At 43.0% G+C, this 24,370-nt stretch overlaps 1 protein-coding gene across 2 annotated transcripts in view; it reads left to right on the forward strand.

Annotated features, from left to right (window-relative positions):
• The window catches only part of NAALADL2 (N-acetylated alpha-linked acidic dipeptidase like 2), a 644,561-nt gene that overhangs the window by 13,758 nt on the left and 606,433 nt on the right, over positions 1-24,370 (forward strand). The window contains exon 2 of one of the 2 annotated variants that reach the window (XM_083504077.1): positions 3,120-3,200. The gene's annotated coding sequence lies outside the window, so the exon portion shown is untranslated. The other variant, XM_083504078.1, reaches the window with a different exon arrangement.

Below are 24,370 nucleotides of genomic sequence, written 5' to 3' on the forward strand. Positions count from 1 at the left end.
GAAAGGAAAGGAAAGGCAGGCAGGCACATTTTGAGGCCCAATCTGTGTGCATAACTAGCAATCTCCATGTAATTTGAAGAAAATAAGCTTAAATCATAGAGGAGTTTGAGTAAGTTATTGATATTGCCAGAGAAAGAGAAGTGGGGAAGAGGCTGTGATTTGCCGACACTTTCCCACTCGGTGGGCTCTTTTTTTTGTAAGATGTTTTCTATGTGTCTGAATCCCACTGCTGGGGAATCACACGTGCTGTGCGATTTGTATGCGTGGTTCCCCATGCAGCTAGGGATGCACACACAGAAGTCTACTTACATGTGCATATGGCCCACAGGTGCATCCAGGGAGAGATGCTTTTGGTTTTCATTCATTTTGGAAAGCACAGAGTCCAATAGATGAATCTCTTGGTGGTGGTGGTTGATTTTTTGTATGTGTGTGTCTGTGCAAGTCCCACAATATGAAGAGATCTTGGTTTGCAAACCTTAAGGAGCAGGAGCAGAGTTGGGGGTGGGAATCGAGAGTGGACAGAGAAAAATGGTCACAAGCAAGATACGTGTTAATGAAAAATATTTGTCCTCCTGCAAGCAGGAGCATTGGGATGCAAATGAGACAGCTGCGTTCTTTAATTGCAGCTGGATTAATAAAATGTAATTTTTACAACCCATTTGCAACAGACCGCTGGGGAATACATTTTATTACCACTCTGGGTGTCTTCTAGTTAATAAATTCGTGTCTTCTGAGCATAAGCGTTTGGCTTCAAATCCCAGATACAAGTTTATTAAAATTGTAATAGTTCTTGGAGACTATAAAATGAAATGAAGTGCACAAAATGTACATTTCCAGCACATGGCTCTCAAGCCATTTTTTACATGACTAATTTCCATGTTTCTGGCCTTGGCGGTGTGGTGTGGTTGAAGTTAAATAATAAATATTTAACCAGCCACAGATATTGGTCTATGTGCTTTTCAAATGTGGGCTGTTTTAGCCCCCTTTGCAATCTTATTTAAGGTTTACATTTCATAGAATCAGAGAATTGTAGAGTTGGAAGAAATTTGAGGGTCATCTAGTCCAAAACCCTGCAATGAAGGAAGCTTGATCTTCACTCAGTAGAACAACGTTGGCAAAGTGTTTCTTAAGTTTTATTGACAGAAGTCTGATAGAGCATCATGTTGAACACATGGAAATGTTCACCGCCTTCTGCTCTGGTAGGTTTCTGCAGTGCATAGGCTTTCTTCCACACATGCATATCTGTCATAAAGATGAGCATTTCCTTAATAATGGATATGTTCTTGTTCGATATTTGCAGAGCTTTAGACTCTAAAGTACATCTTGGTGTACAAACATAATTAGTGCCTTCCTACTGACAGAGGAAGGAGATAGCTATACTTTGCTAATTTCTTCAAGATGAGCCAGTCAATAGTTTCTTCATACTGATTGACACACATCTCCTCTAACCTTTACTCAGGAGCTCACTTCAATTAATTATAGCATCCTGGTGCTATTTTGTCTTTTGCAATATTCTTGCCAATGATTCTTTTGCATTCAACCCTTGATCCTGATGTTTACTGGTATTCATTTCCTGGTATTTGAACAGAAATGGTTCATAGTCCAGTTCCCGACATTGCCTGTTGGTCTGGGGGAAATATGCAATTGTGAAGGACCAAAGGGAGGAAAAGGAGAGAAACTGGAATTTGACAGATTTGCTGATCCCCACAAGCCAACAGGGGACGTGGGTGGCGCTGTGGTTTAAACCACTGTGCTGCTTGGGCTTGCCAATCAGAAGGTTGGTGGTTCGAATCATATCAGTTCGCAATTTTCAGAATTGTAGTGCAAATTTCTCCCAATGCAGTTTTGCCTAATGCGGTATACACGTTTTTGCAAAGCATTTCCCCCCCCCCTAACATGATGCATTTTGCATATTATTTTCACTAACGCATGAATTTGTATTCATTACTACAGTATTTCATTATTGAATTTATACCCCAACCCTCCTCCCCAAGGAGGAAGTATTTGCACAGCTTCCATTAGTATGTTCATTTTTGCACACATTACAAAATGTGTACAATTGGAGAACTACATGACAAAATCCGGAGAGGTGCAAAGGGCGGTCATGCTTCATTTCACATCCTGTTTCAGAATGTGTGAATTAAACACATTTACATTTAAATATGAACTAAATTGTGTTTGTGCTGCATCCCTTTTGGGTGTAGTTAGCCATCTTCCACACATTGCCACTTGCATTGTGCCTTTGTCACTATCAACAACACCATCTAGCAATAGCCAGTGGCGGAGGAAGCCACTGGGGCGGTGCGCCCAGGGACAGGGTGAGCCGCCCTTAGGGGCGGGGCTAGGGCAGGGTGTGCTGCCAATAGGGGTGGGGCGCATCGTGGGGCCTCTGGAGTCTGCCTGTCTCCTCCCACTCAGTCGCCTTACAGCTGGGGAGGAGGCAGCGGGTGGACAGTTTCAAGAGCGCAGAGTCTGTGCGTGCCCAAGCCACAACATCTTTCCTAGGAGAGATGCATGGCTCGGGCACACTGCAGGCCCCACGGTGAGTGTTGCCCAGTATTTTGTCACCCCCTCAGTGGTGACACCCGGGTCAGACCGCACCCACCGCACCCCCTCCCCCCCCAGCAAAAGCATGTCCCTGCTGCTGGCAGGTTGATCCTTCCCAGGTGCACTACAGATGCAAAAACAGTTAACACATTTATATAAAACACATTATATTATATTATATTATATTATATTATATTATATTATATTATATTATATTATATTATATTATATTATATTATATTATATTATATTATATTATATTATTATATTATATTATATTATATTATATTATATTATATTATATTATTATCTTATATTAATATATATAATATATAATATTTATATTATAAAACACATTATATATAACACATATATAAAAGCAGTTTTAAAAAACTACTACATGCTTTTAAAAAATAAGCAATTGTATGTATAAAAGAATTGCAAATAAATCCATGTAAGGACCTCCACTTAGGGATTAAAAATATCTCTTTTGAAGGCTTATTGAAAGAGCAAAGGTCAAATTCCTCAAGAAGTCAGCACAACACTCACTTCCCCTCTCATCTCGTTCACAGACAATGCCGCTTATCCTTGAGATACTTGGAAGACATGGATTGGCCTGAACTAGTGCTTTGCAGAAGAGGCCTCTAAGTAAGGTAATGGTGGAGCTAAGGCTTATTTTATAAGTGGTATGTTGGGGCTATGTACTCCTACTTGAATCCTGTGCTATCCGACTTGGAAGCCCCAGATCCTATTACGTGAGCCATGAACATGCGCCATGCTTGATGCGGAACACTCTCGCATAATGAGGTTCACCTGGCACCCCATTAACCTCTTTAGGTAAGAACTCATCTCTTCTCCCAGGCATTCATGTTTATTTGCTGTGCTGGTATTTGATGCAACTTATGTGCACTTAACTCGTTTGCATTCAGCTTTATGCACTTGGGGAGGGGGGAGTAAAGGCGGATGGGAAGAGGGCTGGCATTCAGGAATAAAGACATTGGCTATGCTACCCACCACTGAACTGAATGTGTTTTGACTATATACAATTTTGGCTTCACACACTATCCCCAGATGTAGCCTTCGTGTAAGCTGAGAGTCGCCTGCTATTTGACTGAGTTTGTTTTATATGTTATTGTATGGCTTTTATTGTACTGTGCTGTTCTTTTTTCTGATTTTATGTCATGCTTTATACTTTTAAAATTTTGTCCGTCACTTGGAGAGTTGTTGCTTGTATTATTATTATTGTTGTTGTTATTATTATTATTGACAATGAATTCTTAGAGACATTTATTACTTCTCATATTGTGGGGTGGAAACTTATAAGGCAGGAAGCTAAGCTCTGGTGATATTTGGTGATCCTTGGTTCAAAAGTTCTGAATCTATGCTCTTCAGTACACCCCACACAGATGTTTATGGCGTCTCTTTAGTGAGGGAAATGCACTCCCTGTATGCTCAGAGGCATTGTGTTCTACAACTAGCTTGTGGAGAGACCCCACCACCACCAAAATGACCCCAAGAAACCCCTGATATAAGACTGAGCCCAGGCTGATGGGAAGCTGCTTTTGAACAAGACATTAGTTTATATACTGGTCTCAGATTGGAAGATTATTTTTTTTTGCAATTGGTACCAAGTGCATGTTAAACCATGTGGCATAACCATGTGATTTCAAGATACTGCGGATTGTGGAGATACTTTGGGGCAATTGTGGTTGTCTTAGACACATGGGAAACCACAAGTCTCTCTGTCCTTCTTGATAATGCAAGACATTCCTTCTCTGTGTGCAGCATGCTGCAAACTTTCAGACTGGTGGATGTAACTTGGCTTTTGGTCCATCTCAGCCTGTCATTGGACTTGTTCTTAGATGGCTACCTTCCCAAGAGAACAGATGGTCCTTGTTGCTTGCATTGCTCTGAAGCACTTTGTACTGCATGTCAGTGGATGACAAATGTCAGTGGTGACAGTAATGGTATCCATGTATCCTGAACGCAGATTTTCCTTAGAGTCTAATGCAGTTTGCAAACTGCTCCTCCTACATCCTGCTATAGCAGAGTTTGTGCATTGCCCTAACCCATGGGTAGGCAATCTAAGGCCCAGGGGCCAGATCCGGCCCAATCGCCTTCTAAATCCGGCCCGCGGACGGTCTGGGAATCAGCATGTTTTTATATGAGTAGAATGTGTCCTTTTATTTAAAACGCATCTCTGGGTTATTTGTGGGGCCTGCCTGGTGTTTTTACATGAGTAGAATGTGTACTTTTATTTAAAATGCATCTCTGGGTTATTTGTGGGGCAAAGGAATTCGTTCATTCCCCCCCTCTCAAAATACAGTCTGGCCTCCCCCAAGGTCTGAGGAACAGTGGACCGGCCCACTGCTGAAAAAAGTTTGCTGACCCCTGGGCTAACCCATGTTGTGGAACTCCCAGTGTATGGAAGTTCACCAGATTCCCCCTTCCCTGCCTTTTAGGATGCTCATTTTCGGAGGATAGGCTAGTTTCTGAAATCAGAGATCTGAACACACTTTCTTCCCAGTTTTCAGTTGCATGTTTCAGTTGGATGGTTTCAAGGTCTTTGGGCAGCATGTTTGAATGGAATAGTTTGAACAGGTTTGATGAATTGATTGCATTTAATTTTTTTAGTCAATGTGGTTGAAATCCAGTGAGAAGGTAGGTACTTTTCTTTGCAATTTTCAGAGTGATAGCACCATTATCAATGCTGCATCTTTGGGGATGTTGAGAACCAGGTCCATGCAGAGCTTGTCTGATGCCCAGGGTGGGAGTCTTGTTAGAATAAAGTTATAAACTAAAACAACATAAGTCTGCCAGGCCCATGACAGTCCCCCCCCCCCCGACTTAGCCCTTCAAGGCCTGGGGCAAGAATACCCAGCTCCCCCCACCCTCTCTCCACAGGCCTGGTTAGAATACTGGTGTTTCAAGTTAGTTGCCACTCACGACAGCCTTGATCAGCAATACAAACCCAGTGCAGATTTGGGTTGCATCTGAACTGCTCATTCCAGCAGATTGTGCCATAGAATTCTCCCTTAGTCAATAAAGCCCTAAACAGCTGGAGACCAGGTTACCTATAGGACCAACATGCCCCTTATATACCACCCAGATCATTCCAACCATCTGGTGAAGCCCACCTGACTGTCCCAAAGTTGTTTATGATTTGTTTAGTGTCTATGCAGACCAAGGTCTTTAGTGTTGTGGCACCAGTACAGCAATAGGACACTGTTCCTATTGAAATCAGGCACCCATAAGTCTGATATTTTGCCACCTGTTGAAAACATTTCTGCCTCATCAATCAGTTTTAAAGCATTGGTGTGGTTTTGCATCTATCATTTGTTTTGTATTTTATGATTTCACAATATAAATCCATTTTAATGTTTGTCTTTCACATCGCCATGCTATATTTTTTTTTAGCATGAGCAAATACTCCTATGAATAAAAATAAAACGAATCATCTGGGCCAAGGTCATAACGCCAATTCCTGTCACCAGATAAGTGAGTGTCAGAAACAAGCTAGGTTCGGCACTGAGCTGTGAAGATGACATAGAGTTAATTCTGGAGTGAGTCTGCAGAAAATTTACTCAAGAACCATTATCAGCATGTCAGTAAGGATGCTTAAGGGATTCAATATTTGCTACTTTTGATAGGAAGTGATCTGCACCTTAGCGGCAAAATTTATGTGTGCATCAGATTTTATAATTTTCCATTGGTTGCAACACTACTCTTGCTGGAGGCGGAATCTCAGCATGCATTCAAAAATACAGATTTTGAGATAGAACACTTTGGGAGAAAATATACTCAAAAGTTTAATTGTGAATCTTGCTGCAGTCGTGTGTGTGTGTGTGTGTGTGTGTGTGTGTGTGTGTGTGTGTAGGTAGGCAGGTAGATCAGCATGATAACAGGATGGAAATGAGCTATGAGCAGGCATGCAAAAATTACCTAGTCTGAAAATAGACTGCTTGGACCACCCTACCTATCGGTTTTGTTCGTCATATGGATTGGCTGTAGGAGTTTTACTTCAATAGGGAAGAAAGATTCCTGTATGCAATGTTTTTTCATGTATTTTGCAATAGCTGTTAAATCCAATGAAAGGAGATAAAACTCAGGAGACCATTTGGTTATAGCCACATTAAGAGGAAAAACACACACAACTATATTAAATCCAATTTGATTCTTGCTTTAAAACACATGTAAAGAAATGACAATCTTTGTGGAAGCTTAAATTACTGCTAACTAATCAACACCACTTAGTGACTTGCTAACACTGTGTGTGATTTCTAATTACTTCTGTAGTTTGTCATTGTTTAACACAATCAAAGCTAATTGACCAGAAATTTTTTTTTTTAGGTGATATTGTTGTAGGCTGCAGCGATGTTTTTAGTGTTATTGTTCCACTTTCTTTTAAGCACCCCAACCTTCTCTGCATCATTAAATCTTAAATTGGACTTTGAAAAGAAGTGTATTTTATTACAATTATCAAATGGAAAGGAATGTTCATTCCATGGTAAAAAAATAATCCACCAGAAGGGTCTTTATTGCCATTCTTTGCAGGTCAACGGTTTTTAAAAAGGGAAATTTGATTCAAAATGACATATTCTCATTTATACTACAGTAGTTATAGAAGTCAAAGGCAAGAGCAGGAACTAGTGTTAAGTGGTCATTGCTGCCTTTCCCTTTTAGTGGAAAATCTTAATGTCTAAGAGTAAAATTAATGATAATGTAGAACTATTAGTGGATTGTGCAAATATGTCTTTGGTGAGTAATCTGTAGTCATTTTATCTTGTCCTACATATTATGAAATATGAAATCTATTTTTTCTGCATTTACCTATTTTTACAAATTTTCTTTCTCTTCCTTTCCCTTCTTCCTATGTGGAAAGAGAGTTCTTTGGAGCCGGGGTATAGATTTACGTTTGATGAGGCCCTAAGCTACTGGAGGTAATGGGGCCCTTTATATGTCCAGCTGTCCTTTGTCAACAACAAATTGTCGCTGCTTTTTGTGTGGAATATATGCTACATGGTAATTTATGGACCTAATAGGTATCTAAAACCATTTGCACATAACAAATGGGAGCCTACGCAACACAAAACACTGTTGCTATATGTAGGTTTTATTTTATTTGTTTTTTATCTTATATTTTGGAAATGTACATCCAGGTTTTTTTTTCCTTTAAATTTTTTTGGGGGGCCCAAGAGAGTGGGGACCTAAGCTATAGCTTGTTTAGCTTATACGTAAATCTAGCACTGGGTGGACATGTAGTATCTGGAACGGAGGGAACGACCACAGCACAGTGGTAGAGTATATGCACTCCATGCAGAAAATCCCAGCTTCATGCCCATTTGAAAAGACTGTTTACCAGGTGATGAGAAAGATCCTGGAGATTCTGTGCCAGACAGAGTTAACCCTAATGAGTTAGATGGACAAATAGTCTGACCTGGCAAAAGGCAGTTTCATGCCCTGGATCAATTGTTCTTCAAGTACAGAGCCATTGAGCTTAGTGGCAGGGACAAACGCGGCAGGCAGAAGGTGCACTCTATTGACCAGTGACAAGCAGCAGAGGTTGGCGAAGCAGAGTGGTGTGCTGGTTTCCCAGGTTACAGGCATTGCCGGTAACCAAGATGGAGTGGGGTGAAAAGCCAGGGAGGTCAGTGTGGTGAGGGCGCAGTGGCAGAGCTAATCCAATATCCCTGCCGCTGCAGCCACACAGCACTAACCTCCCCGTTGTGTTTACTCTTCCACTCAGTTGCTGGCAGTGACCTCTGCACTGGGACGCCAGGTGAGCAACGCCGCCCCACCCTTACCTGCCTGCTGGCCATTACCGGTCAAGAGTTAATGTACCTTATGAACCTTGATGGCTGGGATAGCTCAGTCGGTAAAGCATGAGGTGCTGAATCTTACAGTCATGGGCTTAAGCCCCACGCTGGGCAAAAGATTCCTGCACTGCAGGGGATTGGATTAGATGACCCTCACGGTCCCTTCAAACTCTGGAATCATACTATGGTTCTATGATTCTATGACTACCTGACTCTGTATGCTTGATGCTAATCGCTGATGGGGCACTTTTGGGAGTTCCCTATGCCCCTGAAGTTTGGTTGGCCTTCACTAGGGACCAATATTGTGGAAGTCCCCATTGGAAGAAGTCTGACAGGAACCACCCCTGCCTTCTTGTAGGCATCTTCTGAAAACTGCATTGTTTATTTTCTTTTTCTTTCTTTCTTTTTCAAAAAATATTGTTATTAGTAATTTCAACATAACATTTTATCAAAAAGCATATCATCCTTAATCCCCCCTATTTTTCCCTCCCTCCTCCCCAAAATATAGCCCCTCATCCCCCAGACTTCTCTCAACTCCTCTCTCTGGTTTATCAGCATATGTTATTTTCTGCATGTTACAAAACTGTACAGATCCTTAATTTATCTATCTAAACGTTATCAAAAAGAAGTTTGTGAATGTTTATTCAAAACCTGCCATGGAGTCCAGTTCATTTTGTTGTTTCTTTGAATACTTTGTAAAGGGTTCCCATTCATCTTTAAAATCACAGTTACCCTTATCATGTAGTTTGTGTGTCAGTTTTGCCAATTCTGTGTAGTCCATCAATTTTTCTTGCCACGGTTCTTTGGTTGGCATTTCCTCGTTCTTCGACTCTTGCTGCCATTGTCACATACAAAAAGATATTTTTGAAAGCTGCATTGTTTAGATAGACCTTTGTAATATGAATTTCTCTCTTTTTTAAAAAACCAACCAATGTTTATTGATTTTTTAACAGTGTTTTTATGGATCCTTTTACTGATTTTATATTAACTCTGTATGTTGCATACCACCTTGATATGTTTCTAGGAAAAGTGCAGATTATAAGGACTTCAGAAACCAGGCTGCTAGTATTTGATCTAAACCAGGCCAAGCCAGAAGTTTCATACTCTCTGCCAAGTGCAAGAGCTGATGCAACATGCTTTTCCTTTAGCACCTTAAGGTGGCTCTGGGGCCTGAGTGCATGCTGTTTACGATAGGTTGAGGTCCCAACTTCCGACCATGAAGTCAGTGGTGCAATCCCTGGCAGGACTGGACAACGAATACATGTCATATTCTGGATTAGGGATAGGTTCAGAATATTTTGCCAGTATATTTTGCATGTACTTGTCTCTGGAAGTTCTATGGGACAAGGAAACACATAGAGAGGAATTTGATGAAGAGCTCTGACGCTTGTTGCACCAATGGAAGTATTTTGGCTTGCCAGATGGAATGATCCTCTGTACACTATTCTGGGAGTTATCCATATGCTCTCAGAGCTAGAATTTCTAGGGGGTTCACAAGGGGAGGAGAGGGATGAAAGTGCAGTTGAACTAGCAGAAGTCATTGCATGAGTTTCTTCTACCAGGACTCATTAGTTGAGGCTGGCTTATAGGACCCCTTTATTGAAAGTGGCTCCTCTTGAAAGTTGGTGGTCTAATGCATTCCATCCATTCATCTCTCAACAGGCACAATTATCTTACATGTGATTCAATAGGAGCATATTCTCTTTTGGTCAGCTGAATTCTGGCAAATAGCCTGCCTCAGGGTTGTGGTTTTGAGTCCCGTGTTGGGCAACAGATCCCTGAATCGCAGGGAGTTGGACTAGACGACCCTCACGGTCTCTTCCAACTCTACAATTCTATGATCAGCAAAGCATAGTGCTACTATTCCCATAAGGGGAGCCTGCAACAAAATCTGATTTGGTATCGTTTTTATGCAAGTGTTCCTACATGTGCAATGGTTTTAACTGTTTTGCATAGGTTGTTGTTGTTGTTGTTAAGTCGTTTACTCATGTCTGACTCTTCGTGATCCCATGGACCAGAGCACGCCAGGCACTCCTGTCTTCCACTGCCTCCCGCAGTTTGGTCAAACTCATGCTGGTAGCTTCGAGAACACTATCCAACTATCTTGTCCTCTGTTGTCCCCTTCTCCTTGTGCCCTCCATCTTTCCCTACATCAGGGTCTTTTCCAGGGATTTTTCTCTTCTCATGAGGTGGCCAAAGTATTGGAGCCTCAGCTTCAGGATCTGTCCTTCCAGTGAGCACTCAGGGCTGATTTCCTTCAGAATGGAGAGGTTTGATCTTCTTGCAGTTCATGGGACTCTCAAGAGTCTCTTCCAGCACCATAATTCAAAAGCATCAATTCTTCGGCGATCAGCCTTCTTTATGGTCCAGCTCTCACTTCCATACATCACTACTAGGAAAACCATAGCTTGAACTATACCGACCTTTGTTGACAAGGTGATGTCTCTGCTTTTTAAGATGCTGTCTAGGTTTGTCATTGCTTTTCTCCCAAGAAGCAGGAGTCTTTTAATTCCGTGACTGCTGTCAGCATCTGCAGTGATCATGGAGCCCACGAAAGTAAAATCTCTCACTGCCTCCATTTCTTCCCCTTCTATTTGCCAGGAGGTGATGGGCCCAGTGGCCATGATCTTCGTTTTTTTGATGTTGAACTTCAGACCATATTTTGTGCTCTCCTCTTTCACCCTCATTAAAAGGTTCTTTAATTCCTTCTCACTTTCTGCCATCAAGGTTGTGTCATCTGCATATCTGAGGTTGTTGATATTTCTTCCGGCAATCTTAATTCCGGCTTGGGATTCATCCAGCCCAGCCTTTCACATGCATAGGTTATTATACTGTAAATCTCTTCAAGATGCTTTATGGAAAGCAATTAATAAATAATAAAATAGGGTTCTTTCTCATTAAACTGAACATAGACCCAATAGCACTTCATATAGATGACTGTCTGCTGACAGCTCTTCAGATAGAAAAGTGCCTTATGTAGAGCAAGATACATAGGGACCGTATACTGTAGATGAGACTCTTAAGGCTGGAAGAAAGTAGATTTCTTGATAGCCCATTGTGAATTTATAGCAGAGGCAAGATTTGGACTGGGACATTAGCTACTACACCACCATGCAGAATCTCTTGTTTTGCACCAATTTTATTTAGGAACCCCAGAGAACAGGCAGAAGCTGCCCATATTTTTCACAGCCGCAGCACTCTTGAATTATTAGAACATTCAAAAATACAAGGCCAAAGTCTTGACTGGTGTAAATTGTCGCTGCTCGACTGGAATCAATTTTACATCTGCAGAGAATCTGGTGAAAAGCCCTTTAAGGTTACTTGATTAATACTTTAGCAGAGCTGGAAAATTATTAGAACATTCAGGGGCCTCTTCTGTCATTCCATGAAGCCCTTGACATTTATTGTAATTAAAAATCAAAATGCCTACAAAACATTTCTCTTGTTTAAATGTTAAAGAAGTGGTGCTCTCGTCACTTGAAAACACCCATTCATCTTGACCCTGAGTGTGGGAGTTTAATTCATCTAAGAAGGGAGTCGGGGGATTTAGTGATGAACTAGGCATGAAGTGAATGTTACATTCCTCACCTTCTTCCTCTCCAGTATTTTGTTCAGGGTCATACACCCATTTTTGTTGTATTTTGTCATCATCTAATTAAACTGTGGGTACGTACTGAGAATACGCAACTGAGAGATAAGCTAGCTTTAGGGTGGAAGCCAAACTCCACCGCTTCTAACTGCCAGGCTAGAAGGTGGGGTGGCAAGGAAATTCTGGGTTTAGCTAGGACTGATTCCACACCTTGCCAGTAGCTGGACATGTTGAAGATCCAAAGAATGCTTGGCTGATCCAGCTCTGCCCCCTACTCATCCTGACCCTACCATCAAAATGCTTGATTTTTTTGTGGTATGTAAGTGCCACCAGTTGTGAAGGTACCACTGACAGTAGCTTCACCTGCTCACAATTTAGGTGGGTGCAGTCAAGAGCTCTGCAGTTTCCATTGGTGGAGCCCACCTACCCAGGCAGGTAGGGATGGGCAGTGGAAAAACCCTGCTTCACCCATACTCTTTCCAGCATGGTAGATCAGGGGGTTGGATTGCCCTGGCCAGCAGCAATCTTACGCCTGGGAGTTGTTGGCATCCGTCTGTCTTGAGGGACAATGAAACAATATGCCATCAGGGGTAAAGTCAAACCATTGGAGAGTTGCAGCACCTGCTATGGCTGTAGAGACTGATATGGGAAAGACATGTTTTATTGCAGCTGGGGGAGATGGACATGTCTGGTTTTGCTGGCGTTTCTTCTCTCAGTGTTCCTTCCAGTGGTCATTCCTCCTCTGGTCACTACTGTGGATACACAACCTGACTGCCTGAGAGTAAGTCTCATTGAAGTCTATGGGGCTTAAATCTGAGCATATATACATAGAAAATGTGCCAAGTTTCCAGAACAGGCATAGGCAAACTCGGCCCCCCATATGTTTTGAGATTACAATTCCCATCATCCTTGACCACTGGTCCTGTTAGCTAGGGAAGATGGGAGTTGTGGTCCCAAAACATCTGGAGGGCTGAGTTTGCCTATGCCTGTTCCAGAACCTTTTCCTAAAGCAAAATGGCAACCAGATTGGAGCCTTCCCCCACAAACACATCTGATAAATTGTAAGTTGAGTGCTTTGTAAGACTGGTGGAAGTATCTCTTGAACATTTTGAACATCCTTAGCTACTGCTTCATTAGATTTGTTGTAACCCATCCTGGGACCTGGGCAGGTAATAAATTATAATATTAAGAATAAAAATAATTGTCTTGCTTCATGCCAGTTGCTTGTGCATAGGATTACTCCTTTAGTGTCAGAACTGGGGCTCAGAAGATATTCTCAGTGTTTATAAAAATAACATGTGAATCTGCCCCCTGATAACAAACTATTAGAGCACAGCGCATTTAGAGCCAACCTCTGATGTTCTGACTTCACACATCTGCAGGGGCAAATCCCCTGTGCTGCAGAGAGGATGTGATCTTGTAAGGAAACTTTGTTACTTTTCTTTTAACAAATCTTCACTCTCTCCCCCCCTCCACCCCATTGAATCTCTGTCCACTCGATCAGGAAACGCATTCATGCCACACGCAGCACTGCTTCTTCGCCTTCGTGATTGTGAGAATACTCTCAGGCAATTAATCTAGAACAACAGACACAGTATTTATGAAGGCAATATAAATGTTAATAGCAACGCGAATTTTGTGTGCACAAGACAAAAAGGTCAGGTCCCCCCCCTCCCCATCATCGCTTGGGACAGTTTGATAATGAACGTTTAATAATGTCAAAATCGTATTGCTTATTCAGCAGAGATGAGATATCATATCATGGAAGTCTATCACCAATGATGAAATCATTACCTGAGCTGAATGGGAAGAAAGCCAGTCAGTCATCTGGGAGGATTTATTTAGATAGCTTCTAACACAAGGAGGACCTTGATTTAAATCACTTCATAATGCCTTTTTGTCTCTGCCTCTTCATCCCCTTTACTTTCCGAGCTTTACAAACAGAATAGATCTGAATGACAATCGAGGAAATTTTCTTGGTTTCCTATTTTATGCTGTTTCACCCCAAGTGCTCAAGAGAGGCACTAATCCTTTGAAAAAGAGGGCAGCCTTCTAACAAATTAACATTAAATGCATTCCCTATGAGCCACCAGAAGGCAAGGCAAATTAGGATTATCTTTTCGCTAAAAAAATAAAGTCTTAAGAAGAACACAGGAAGCTGCCTTATACTGAGTTAATCAATTGGTCTGTTGGATTCAATATTGTCTACACTGACTGGCAGCATCCGTCAAACATTTTGAGCAGGTTTCTTTATCTGCCCTACCTGGAGAGATCAGGAATTGAACCCGCAACCTTCTGTATACAAAGCATGTGGCGTGTATTCGGCCCTTTCCCAACGTTCAGCTTCCGGGTGAATTTTCTAGGAGAGGGGTAGCCAACATAGGACTTACCCACACATACCTTTACTCCCAATTTCCCGGCACAGCTTGTGCTTTCAAGCTTCATGTTTGACAGCCATTGGATCAGAGCAAACAGCAAGCCTCAGAAAGCTCAAATTATCATTTGTTGTGCTTCAGCCTTATAGAGCAAGTTTTCACAGAGAAAGCTCTAGGGCGAAAGAAAGAGCACTCAGAGATTGAGCTTTTCATTGCAGACCTGTGATTAGAAACCACAGGGCAAAATGTAAGTGGCTAATAATTTAGAGATAATTTTATTATTTATACCTTGCCCCAGCCCCAAGTTCATTATTTTCAGTGGGTCCACGTAGTTCATTGCCACTCAGTGTTTTCAACACTGACGGGCACCGAATCTCCAGGATTTCAGGAAAGCATCTCTCCACCCTTACCTGAAGATGCTGAAGACTGAACCTGGGACATAATAATAATAATAATAATAATAATAATAATAATAATAATAATAATAATATTTCCCCAGCCACTCTGGGCGACTTTCAACAGAACATTAAAAACAGAATAAAACTTCAAACATTAAAAACTTCCCTGAACAGGGCTGCCTTCAGATGTCTTCTGAAAGTCGGATAGTTGTTTATTTCCTTAACATCTGATGGGAGGGTGCCACTACTGAGAAGGCCCTCTGCCTGGTTCCCTGTAACCTCACTTCTTGTACTGAGGGAACCACCAGAAGGACCTCAGATGCATGCTACAACCCTTCCCTTTCAGGACAGATCAAACTTTTGGGGGGCTTCCTTTATGAGTACACCCTACGCCCAGGCTATCTGAAGGACTGTATTCTCCCATACAGTCTTCAAGCTCCATGATCTTGATCTCTCATTCTTGCCACCCTCACAGGTGGTAGGGACCCAGGAGAGGGCCATCTTGGTGGCTGCTCCCAGATGTCCCTTACTGGTGAGGCTAGACTAGCTCCCTCCTCGTTGTCTCTTCTTTAGCAGGTGAAGGCTGTTTTATTCCAGCAGGCTTTGGTAAACCAAAGGAAAGGGCTTTTAATGGAGTTGTGCTGTGCGATCTGCATTTTAACATATTTGTTTTGACATTGTTTTAAATTCCATTATAGCTTAATTCCTTTTTAACTATTATCTTTTATATGTTTTTAGCTATCTGTGTTTTCCCCTCCCCTTCTTTTAATTTTTATGAGGTGCCTTGAGTCCCATTTCTGAGGGAAAGGCAGGACTTAAATGAATAAAGTCAGTGTGGTGTAGTGGTTAAGAGTGGTAGACTTGTAATATAGTGAACCGGGTTCACATCTCCGCTCCTCCACATGCAGCTGCTGGGTGACCTTGGGCTAGTCACACTTCTCTGAAGTCTCTCAGCCTCACTCACCTCACAGAGTGTTTGTTGTGGGGAGGAAGGGAAAGGAGATTGTGAGCCGCTTTGAGACTCCTTAAGAGGAGTGAAAGGCAGGATATCAAGTCCAAACTCCTCCTCTTCATAACAATGCTCTCAATTGAACATGGGACCTTCTGCATTATGGACCTGCTTTCAGAAAACTCATCAAGACCCTCAAGATATTGCAATACTTCCTCAGTGGCAGAGCGTGTGCCAGTCCTGCATAAGGCCCCATTAGGTGATGGAGGTGGGTCAAATGAACAGTTTTATGTACCTGCTTTCCTCCCAAGGCCCTCAAGGTATTGCAAGCACTCAAAGGGGATGCTAGGGAGAAAGTTTGACCATCTCTTTGTCAAATATAGCTTAGGTGATGATGTGCTATAGTGAGGAGAAATGGATGCAAAGCCGCTTTTGCTTGGCATTCTTTTACAGGCAGGCGATAATGGTTCATCTAATGGCTGCCATGAGAAGTTGCATATCACCTGCCAAATTTGCATTTGCAAACACAGGGATATTTTTTATTCAATTCTGCATATGAACAATGCCAAGTGGATGTCATTGCTCCCCCTCCACTCTCTCAGATACATTAATACATTTTCATAACTAATTACATAACTTCCCATAGCATTCCAGATCAGCAGTGCATGATAATTTGCTCTTTTTCAGTGACTGATGTTGAGCAGCAATGATTTCAATGTGTTTTTAATATTTTAAGTAAATTGAAGTGTGTGTGAGTGTGGTTGGTTAAAACTGTGTTTCCTTCTGTAGTAGATTATTTAATGACTTGCTGAAATGATAGATTGTTTTACTTTAATGAAGAATTGTTTCTTAACTAGAGTTATCATTTATCTGTAGCTGTCAGAAATCATTCAAAATTCTCGGTGTTTCCCCCTCTTTATAATGGAGAGAGATGCTTTTTTGCCTCGCAACTTTTTTGCTCAGTAAAAAGAGAAATGACCGTCAAATTCCACACAAACCTGTAGGCGCCCTCCTTATTGTAAGTGAACAACCGACCTATAAATTTCCAAATTAATCAAAGCCCGTCTAAAGTTAAGTGCATCTAAAATCCGTTTGTTCAACTGGAAAAAAGTTTAAGGCATGTAGTTAATTCTCCAGTTGAAATCAACTGGAAATTAAGAGACCTTAACTGGGTAGATTGTGCCTATAGGTTTCCCTCCCCCTTCCTGAATAAATTAGTCTCAAATTAATTGTTCATATATGTTCCCTTTGCTTATTCTCCAGCTGACTTAGTTTCTGATATGAAAATTCATCCTTATGTAGTTTGAGAGAGCAGTCGTATGCCCAAGCAGCTACCATAAAGCAAGCCAGTGTAAGGTGAGCTGGCGCAAAGTTATACCACATCCAAACCACTGGGGCAACTGCTTCTGCTCTGCCTAAACCTGGCAGAGGGGGGAAAACCATTGTGTTTAAAATAGTGGGTTGCCAGGTCACATGACTGAACAGGTTTAGGATCCAACCTAAGTCCCTTCTGCCTGGCTCCACCCTCTGCCACAGCCCTGGAATGCCCTTGGGTGACTTACTTCAGCTCAGCCACTTTGGCTCAGCTGGGGTGAACAAATTATGTCGGCATATCTTCACCTAAACCAGGGTTACATACGTTGGCATCTCAATTTTCAGTGTATCACCCAGGGGCGTCTTGTCCATAGAGGCAAGTGGTGCAGGGCGCCAGGGCGCCAAGTTCTGGAGAGCGCCAGGGAAGAGGCGGAGGCTGGGTGTGGTGCCTCCTGGCATCAGCTTGCTGCCCATGCCTGCCTCGCTGAAGCACTGTCGCGCCCGGAGCCTCTGCCTCTTCCCTGCTGGAGGAGCCGCCCTTCAGCTGCTGCCCGCCTCCTTCAGCCCTGCAAAGCTGCCAGCAGCACCATAAAAAGGTCTGCAACTCTGGGAAACGAGGGTGGGGGTGCTGGAGGCACCGGATAGACTTAAGACGGCCCTGGCAACACCAAAAACCAGCATTCTCCCATCTCTCGCCTTCCACTGGATGCCACTGTTGTGACACCTGCTATGGCACTCCAGAAGTGCTGCACCTAGTGCGACCAAACCAGTTACTCTACCCACTAGATTCAACTTGGTTAACACTGGCTGGACTTGGCTGAGTTGGGAATCAGCCAGCTGAACTGGAGATCTGCTGCATCTTAGGCAGATCTTGCCCATAGGTTTGACCCCTTAGTTGTGTTTTCATGATGGCTCTTACGCCGGACTGCAGTTCCACTGTAACATTGATCACACCTCGAATCATCTTTTCAATGGAGCCTTGAGTGCAGAAGGCACCAGGTTCAAACCTTTCTCATCTCCAGGTAAAGGATGTAATGTCCTCTGTCTGGAATCTGAAGAGCCATTGCCAGTCAGAGTAGACAATTGTAAGCTAGATGGATCAAGGATCTGAGTCATAAAGTTGCTCAAGAGATTATGAGGTTCAGTCCATAGGGGCTCATGTGGAAAACACACATGGCACTTCCAGAAAACACAGAAATTGGCTAGCCATTAAACCGCAATTCATCTGAATCAGCGGGTACTTGTCCATTCTATGGGTGATGCTGAAATCTCATCAGTAGAAGTTGTATGAACACTGAACATTAGTAATGATCTCGCACTTTCCCCCTACAAATCAAGTGTCAGGGAGGGTATTGGGAATGCAGGTCATCAATAACTCACAAGGTGTCAGTGAAGCTAAGGCAATCTCATAGGTAAACTGGTCCTAAGTTGTTATGGGGTTTGTAGGCTCATAGTTACACTTTGAACATGGCTCAGTAGCATATTGTCAACCACTGCAGATCTCTGAGCACAGGTGTTATATGCTGACAAGGCCTCACTCCTGTTGGCATCCATGCTGCAGCATTCTGCTCTAACTGCAGGTTCTGAATCAAATGCAAGGGTAGCCAATGTCCCTATTTTCCAGGGACAGTCCCGGATTTACAGAAGCCATCCCGGTTTCTGATTTAATCCTGGAATGTCCCGCTTTTCCTTGTTGTTGTTTAGTCGTTTAGTCTTGTCCGACTCTTCGTGACCCCATAGACCAGAGCACGCCAGGCACTCCTGTCTTCCACTGCCTCCCGCAGTTTGGTCAGACTCATGCTGGTAGCTTCAAGAACACTATCCAACCATCTCGTCCTATGTCGTCCCCTTCTCCTTGTGCCCTCCATCTTTCCCAACATCAGGGTCTTTTCCAGGGAGTCTTCTCTTCTCATGAGGTGGCCAAAGTATTGGAGCCTCAGCTTCAGGATCTGTCCTTCCAGTGAGCACTCAGGGCTGATTTCCTTCAGAATGGATAGGTTTGATCTTCTTGCAGTCCATGGGACTCTCGAGAATCTCCTCCAGCACCATAATTCAAAAGCATCAATTCTTCGGCGATCAGCCTTCTTTATGAATCAGCTTTCACTTTCATACATCACTACTGGGAAAACCATAGCTTTTACTATATGGACCTTTGTTGGCTAGGACGTCCCTATTTTCACTGAAGAAATGTTGGAGATCATGGCACTGCAGTTATCCCATCTTGAAGCAACCAGCACATGAACTATTGTGCAATGTTTTCCCAGTCCAGAAATGTCATAGCTGTTGGTAAAGCGCACTTCTAGCCAGTGGCAGAGCTGAATCCAGTGCTGCAAAACAGCTCCTTCAACAGGAGGGCAATCCCATCCAGGAAAGGCAAGTGACCAATTTCTTGGACACAGGAATTGCTCACCCACAGTGCCTGCTTGTTGCCAGAATTCAAGCTCAGCTTCAGTTCTACCCTAACAAACTCACGCACCTACCTTCTCATATATGCCAACTTTATATCATTAAAAAATAATAATCTGTGGCTGTCTTTAATGCTTCGTCGCAGTTTAGGTGAAGCGGTGTAAATAGGAGCAAATCCACTTGCATTTACACCACTCCTGACAGCGGCTTGACCCTACAAGTTGGTGCCTATGTTGTTACATATGCAGGGCTTATTAGCAAGACACCCACAGACTTCTGTATTGATCAGCTGCATAACAAATTGCACACCAGGCAATCACAGTTTGTGAAAGGATCAGGGAAAGAAAGGGGGGGGAGAGAACCACACACACACACACACACATTATTATCAGCAGGAGCCCAGAGTCATTATGCAGTTAGCGTCTGGCTTTGATCTGAAATCTCGTTTCTACCAAATTTACGCCAGTGACTTTAAGGAAAATTGTCCTTTAATTAGGCTGGTGTAAATGAGAGGTGGAAGCGGACCCTTTTGCCTATACTTCACTCTGCAAAATGATTATAACTCACTCTTCCGTAGCCTTTTAACAAGTCAAATTACATTCTGTGTCTAGTTAAATACAAGTGTTTCTGCACAGAATTGGGTTGGATGGAAGGAAGGCGCCTAAGGATGTTTGTGTATCCAAGTAACGTTGTTAAACATTACACATTGCTCGTTCTCAGTCCTGTATGCCTGTTATCTGGAGTTTATTCTCTCTGCCACCCACCCTGTTTTTATGTGGTATGCTGTTTTGATGTCATGTCTGCTCCACCTACTGGAATATTGATTCTTAACCCCCCCCCCCCGGGGCTTACTCTTAAAATAAAAATAAAAAATCAATGTGATTTATATTGGCACTTGCTGGTGACATTATAATTTCGAAGTCTGCCAGCAGCTGGTTTCTAGCAAACCTCAAAATAATGCTAATGCATTGATAGAAGCTCATGAATTGGAACTAAAGCTATGGATGGCCAAAATAGTCATGTGAGTCTCTCAGTCTGACCTACTTTTTGAGGTTGTTGTAAAGATAAAATGAGTGAGACGGTCAAAGCCCAGGCTGAGCTGGCAGCTAGGATTCAGATGCAGCCTATGAGGAAGGGGCAATTGAATCAGGATTGCCCCAATCCCTGGCAAACCAGCAAGTCCTGGACCTTGATACTGAGCCCAACTCTGGCAAGCCTAAAGCACCCTGAACCAGGACTATCAGATGCAACGCCTCCTAAGTTGGACTCCCCCAACGGGCTGAGCCCCCTACAGCAAACACCTCACTGATACATGAGATGTACCAGTTGGAATTAAGTCACAGAGAGAAAATAGAGGGCTCAGCTCCATAGATCTCTATTCCCCAAGCCGTATGGTAAGCTCAGAGGGGTGATGGGATAAGTTGGAGTCATTTGCTAATGCCCAATGAGCTGTCCATGGTTCTGCAGGCCTTGCAGTTAACCACCCTTATATTCTCTAGGTCGTTGTTGTTTAGTCGTGTCCCACTCTTCGTGACCTTATGGACCAGAGCACTCCAGGCACTCCTGTCTTCCACTGCCTCCCACAGTTTGGTCAAGCTCATGTTGGTAGCTTTGAGAACACTGTCCAACCATCTCGTCCTCTGTCATCCCCTTCTCCTTGTGCCCTCAATCTTTCCCAGCATCAGGGTCCTTTCCAGGGAGTCTTCTCATGATGTGTCCAAAATATTGGAGCCTCAGCTTCAGGATCTGTCCTTCCAGTGAGCACTCAGGGCTGATTTCCTTCAGAATGGACAGGGTTTCCTAAATGTGGGTGTCCAGCTGTTTTTGGACTACAGTTCCCATCATCCCTGACCATGGGTCCTGCTAGTTAGGGATGGTGGGAATTGTAGTCCAAAAACAGCTGGAGACTCAAGTTTGGGAAACCCTGCTCTAGATCTCTATCAAATGTCTACAATTTGTGTGTGTGTGTGTGTTTTGAAGCTATCTGCTACCCTTGTCCTTGTCGTTGTGACTACCACATTGAACTTCCATGTTGGTGATCTCAGATCTCTCTACCACTCCAGTCTACTGACTGGTCATGCCACCCTTTGAACATGGGTTCTGCCTCTGCTGAGATCAAATGGTAGAGCGAACAACATTGCAGCACTCTGAATGCCTTGGATAAAGGGATAGGAATGAATGAATGATGAATGAATGAATGAATGAATGAATGAATGAATGCAGCTTTTAATAATAGTGCTAATAAAAATTAGGGAGAGCAGATTCCTTTGGGATGTCAACCTTACCCATTCCAGAAAGCTACAGGCTGGCATTGCTACATTAAAATCCCGTATAAAATAACCAATGGAAATAATTGAAATAGATAAAACATAACAAGCTTAAGCCCACCCCCATTTATTCTGGATTTCTTCTAGGCCATCCGCCCCCAAGGAAACAATAAAAATGCGAAGAGCACAATAAAATGTCCAATTAGCAAAACCCAATAAAAGTGTGCAATTACAAATCATGCGAAATAAAACATGCTAAACAAGCGATGTCCTGCTGAAAACTCTTCTTGCCAAAAGCCAGATCATTGTATCCACCACACAAGTAGAGCTAGCTACACGAGGGGGCACAGGGCACACACAGCTCTGACTTCTAGGACCCCACCGCCAACCTCAGCATTGGCTCCTTAAGGAGGCTACTTCACTCTGGCCAATTCTACATTATACATTTAAAGGTAAAGGTACCCCTGCCCGTACGAGCCAGTCTTGCTAGACTCTAGGGTTGTGCGCTCATCTCACTCTATAGGCCGGGAGCCAGCGCTGTCCACAGACACTTCTGGGTCATGTGGCCAGCGTGACAAGCTGCATCTGGTGAGCCAGCGCAGCACACGGAACGCCGTTTGCCTTCCCGCTGGTAAGCGGTCCCTATTTATCTACTTGCACCCGGGGGTGCTTTCGAACTGCTAGGTTGGCAGGAGCAGGGACCGAGCAACGGGAGCTCACCCCGCCGCGGGGATTCGAACCGCTGACCATGCGATCGGCAAGTCCTAGGCTCTGTGGTTTAACCCACAGCGCCACCCGCGTCCCTACATCATACATTTAAGGTACCCTTATACCACTTTAAAAATCATGGCTTCCCCCAAAGAATTCTGGGAACTGCTAAGGGTGCTGAGAGCTGTTAGGAGACCCCTGTTCCTCCCATAGAAACTCTGATTCCCAGAGTAATTTAACAACCAATCCCTTTTCCAGGGGAATTGAAAATCTTAGTGCCTGCACCCAACCAAAACCTGAAACGGTCCCCCTGTTGAGAACAACCTCCTTTCATGTCTTCACCTTGCCCGATTGCTCTTGCCACTTTCCGACTTAAAGTAGCTTATTCTCAGGTTGCATTGCTCTAAACCTCCAAATCCTTTCTTTTCTACCTTTGAATCAAAGGCTAGATTGTGACAAGAAACAGCCTGAGATTGTCGCTGGCCTTTTGAAACCAACAAGAAAGAAACCTTATGGGGTTCTATTAGGCACGGAAATGATCAGTAATAAAGTTTCTTTCGTGTCTGTTTTTCTTTTTTTCCTCCTGCGGAACAATATTATTCAACTTCTTGACACTAGGCACCCGGTTTTTATTTTATTTTTTATATCCAAGGAGCTAATAATGTTATTTTTGTCCTTGCGTTATCGAGGCGAGACAGAGATATTTGTCCTTTTGATGCGTTAGATATCACATTATCCATTTCCCCACCCCATTACGATTTGGCAGGTGCTATCTCAAAGACCAAAGGGACAGTGTAAACATAGGTTCAAGTTGTCTTCTAGCACAAGGCCCGTTTGTGCATTCAGTAAGATCAACTAGTGGAACTGTCCCTGGACTCTGCCACTTTGGAAAGATGGGAGGAGTCACAATTTTAAAATGTTCCTCTGTGGTGGAAGGGAAAGCCTCTCTGCTCTGGGTGAGGGAGACATTTAGTTCAATTCACATTTGAAGACAAACTTATGTAATTCAAACTTCCTGAAACACCACACAAACCAGAATGCACCTGTCCTTGAAGATTCACACTTCTCTGGATTTTGTAATGCAGATTTCCTACCACGTATCTTAGGGGGAAGCATTTATGAAAATGATTACAGTGGTACCTTAGGTTACATACGCTTCAGGTTACAGACTCCACTAACTCAGAAATAGTGCTTCAGGTTAAGAACTTTGCTTCAGGATGAGAACAGAAATCGTGCTCCTGCGGTGCGGCAGCAGCAGGAAGCCCCATTAGCTAAAGTGGCGCTTCAGGTTAAGAACAGTTTCAGGTTAAGTACGGACCTCCGGAAAGAATTAAGTACTTAACCCAAGGTACCACTGTATATTAATGAAAATGGCACCCAAAATATATTATATTAGGAGAATTGTAGAGTTGGAAAGTACATCTAGTCCAACCCCGTGCAAGGCAGGAATCACAACACACACACACACACACACACACACACACAAATGCACACAATGTGTATGTTAGGAGAAATGCATATTAAAATGCTAATAAACTTTCATGCTGAATTTCAAAAATAAGAAATTGAGGTGGGAAGTAACAGCATTGTTCATATCAACATATCTGAACATGGAACACTAGCATGCCAAGGACAAGCCTGACCCCTTTTCCCTGACATGCTACGTTTCTGTGTGCAGGAATTTTCCTTTGTAAGAGTACAAAAGCTTGTATATGCCAGATCAAATTGCTTGTCTGTCTGGCACAATATGCCCAAGGAACTCATTTAATACTCGGAAGAGGCATCAGTTAAAAGGATCACCTAACACATGATGGAAAGTATCTGGAGAGTCCTTTTTGCATGCAGGATTTTTTTGTTTGTAAGAGTACACAAACTCCTATAGGCCAGATCAGTTTGCTTGTCCATCCAGCACAGTATGATTCTTTTAACTTATGCCTCTTCCAAGCATTAAAATGAGTTCCTTGTGTTTACACACTATGTGCTCCACCACTGAGCCATGCT

The sequence above is a fragment of the Podarcis liolepis genome (assembly GCF_965112155.1).
Source record: "Podarcis liolepis genome assembly, chromosome: 5".
Taxonomy (NCBI): domain Eukaryota; kingdom Metazoa; phylum Chordata; class Lepidosauria; order Squamata; family Lacertidae; genus Podarcis; species Podarcis liolepis.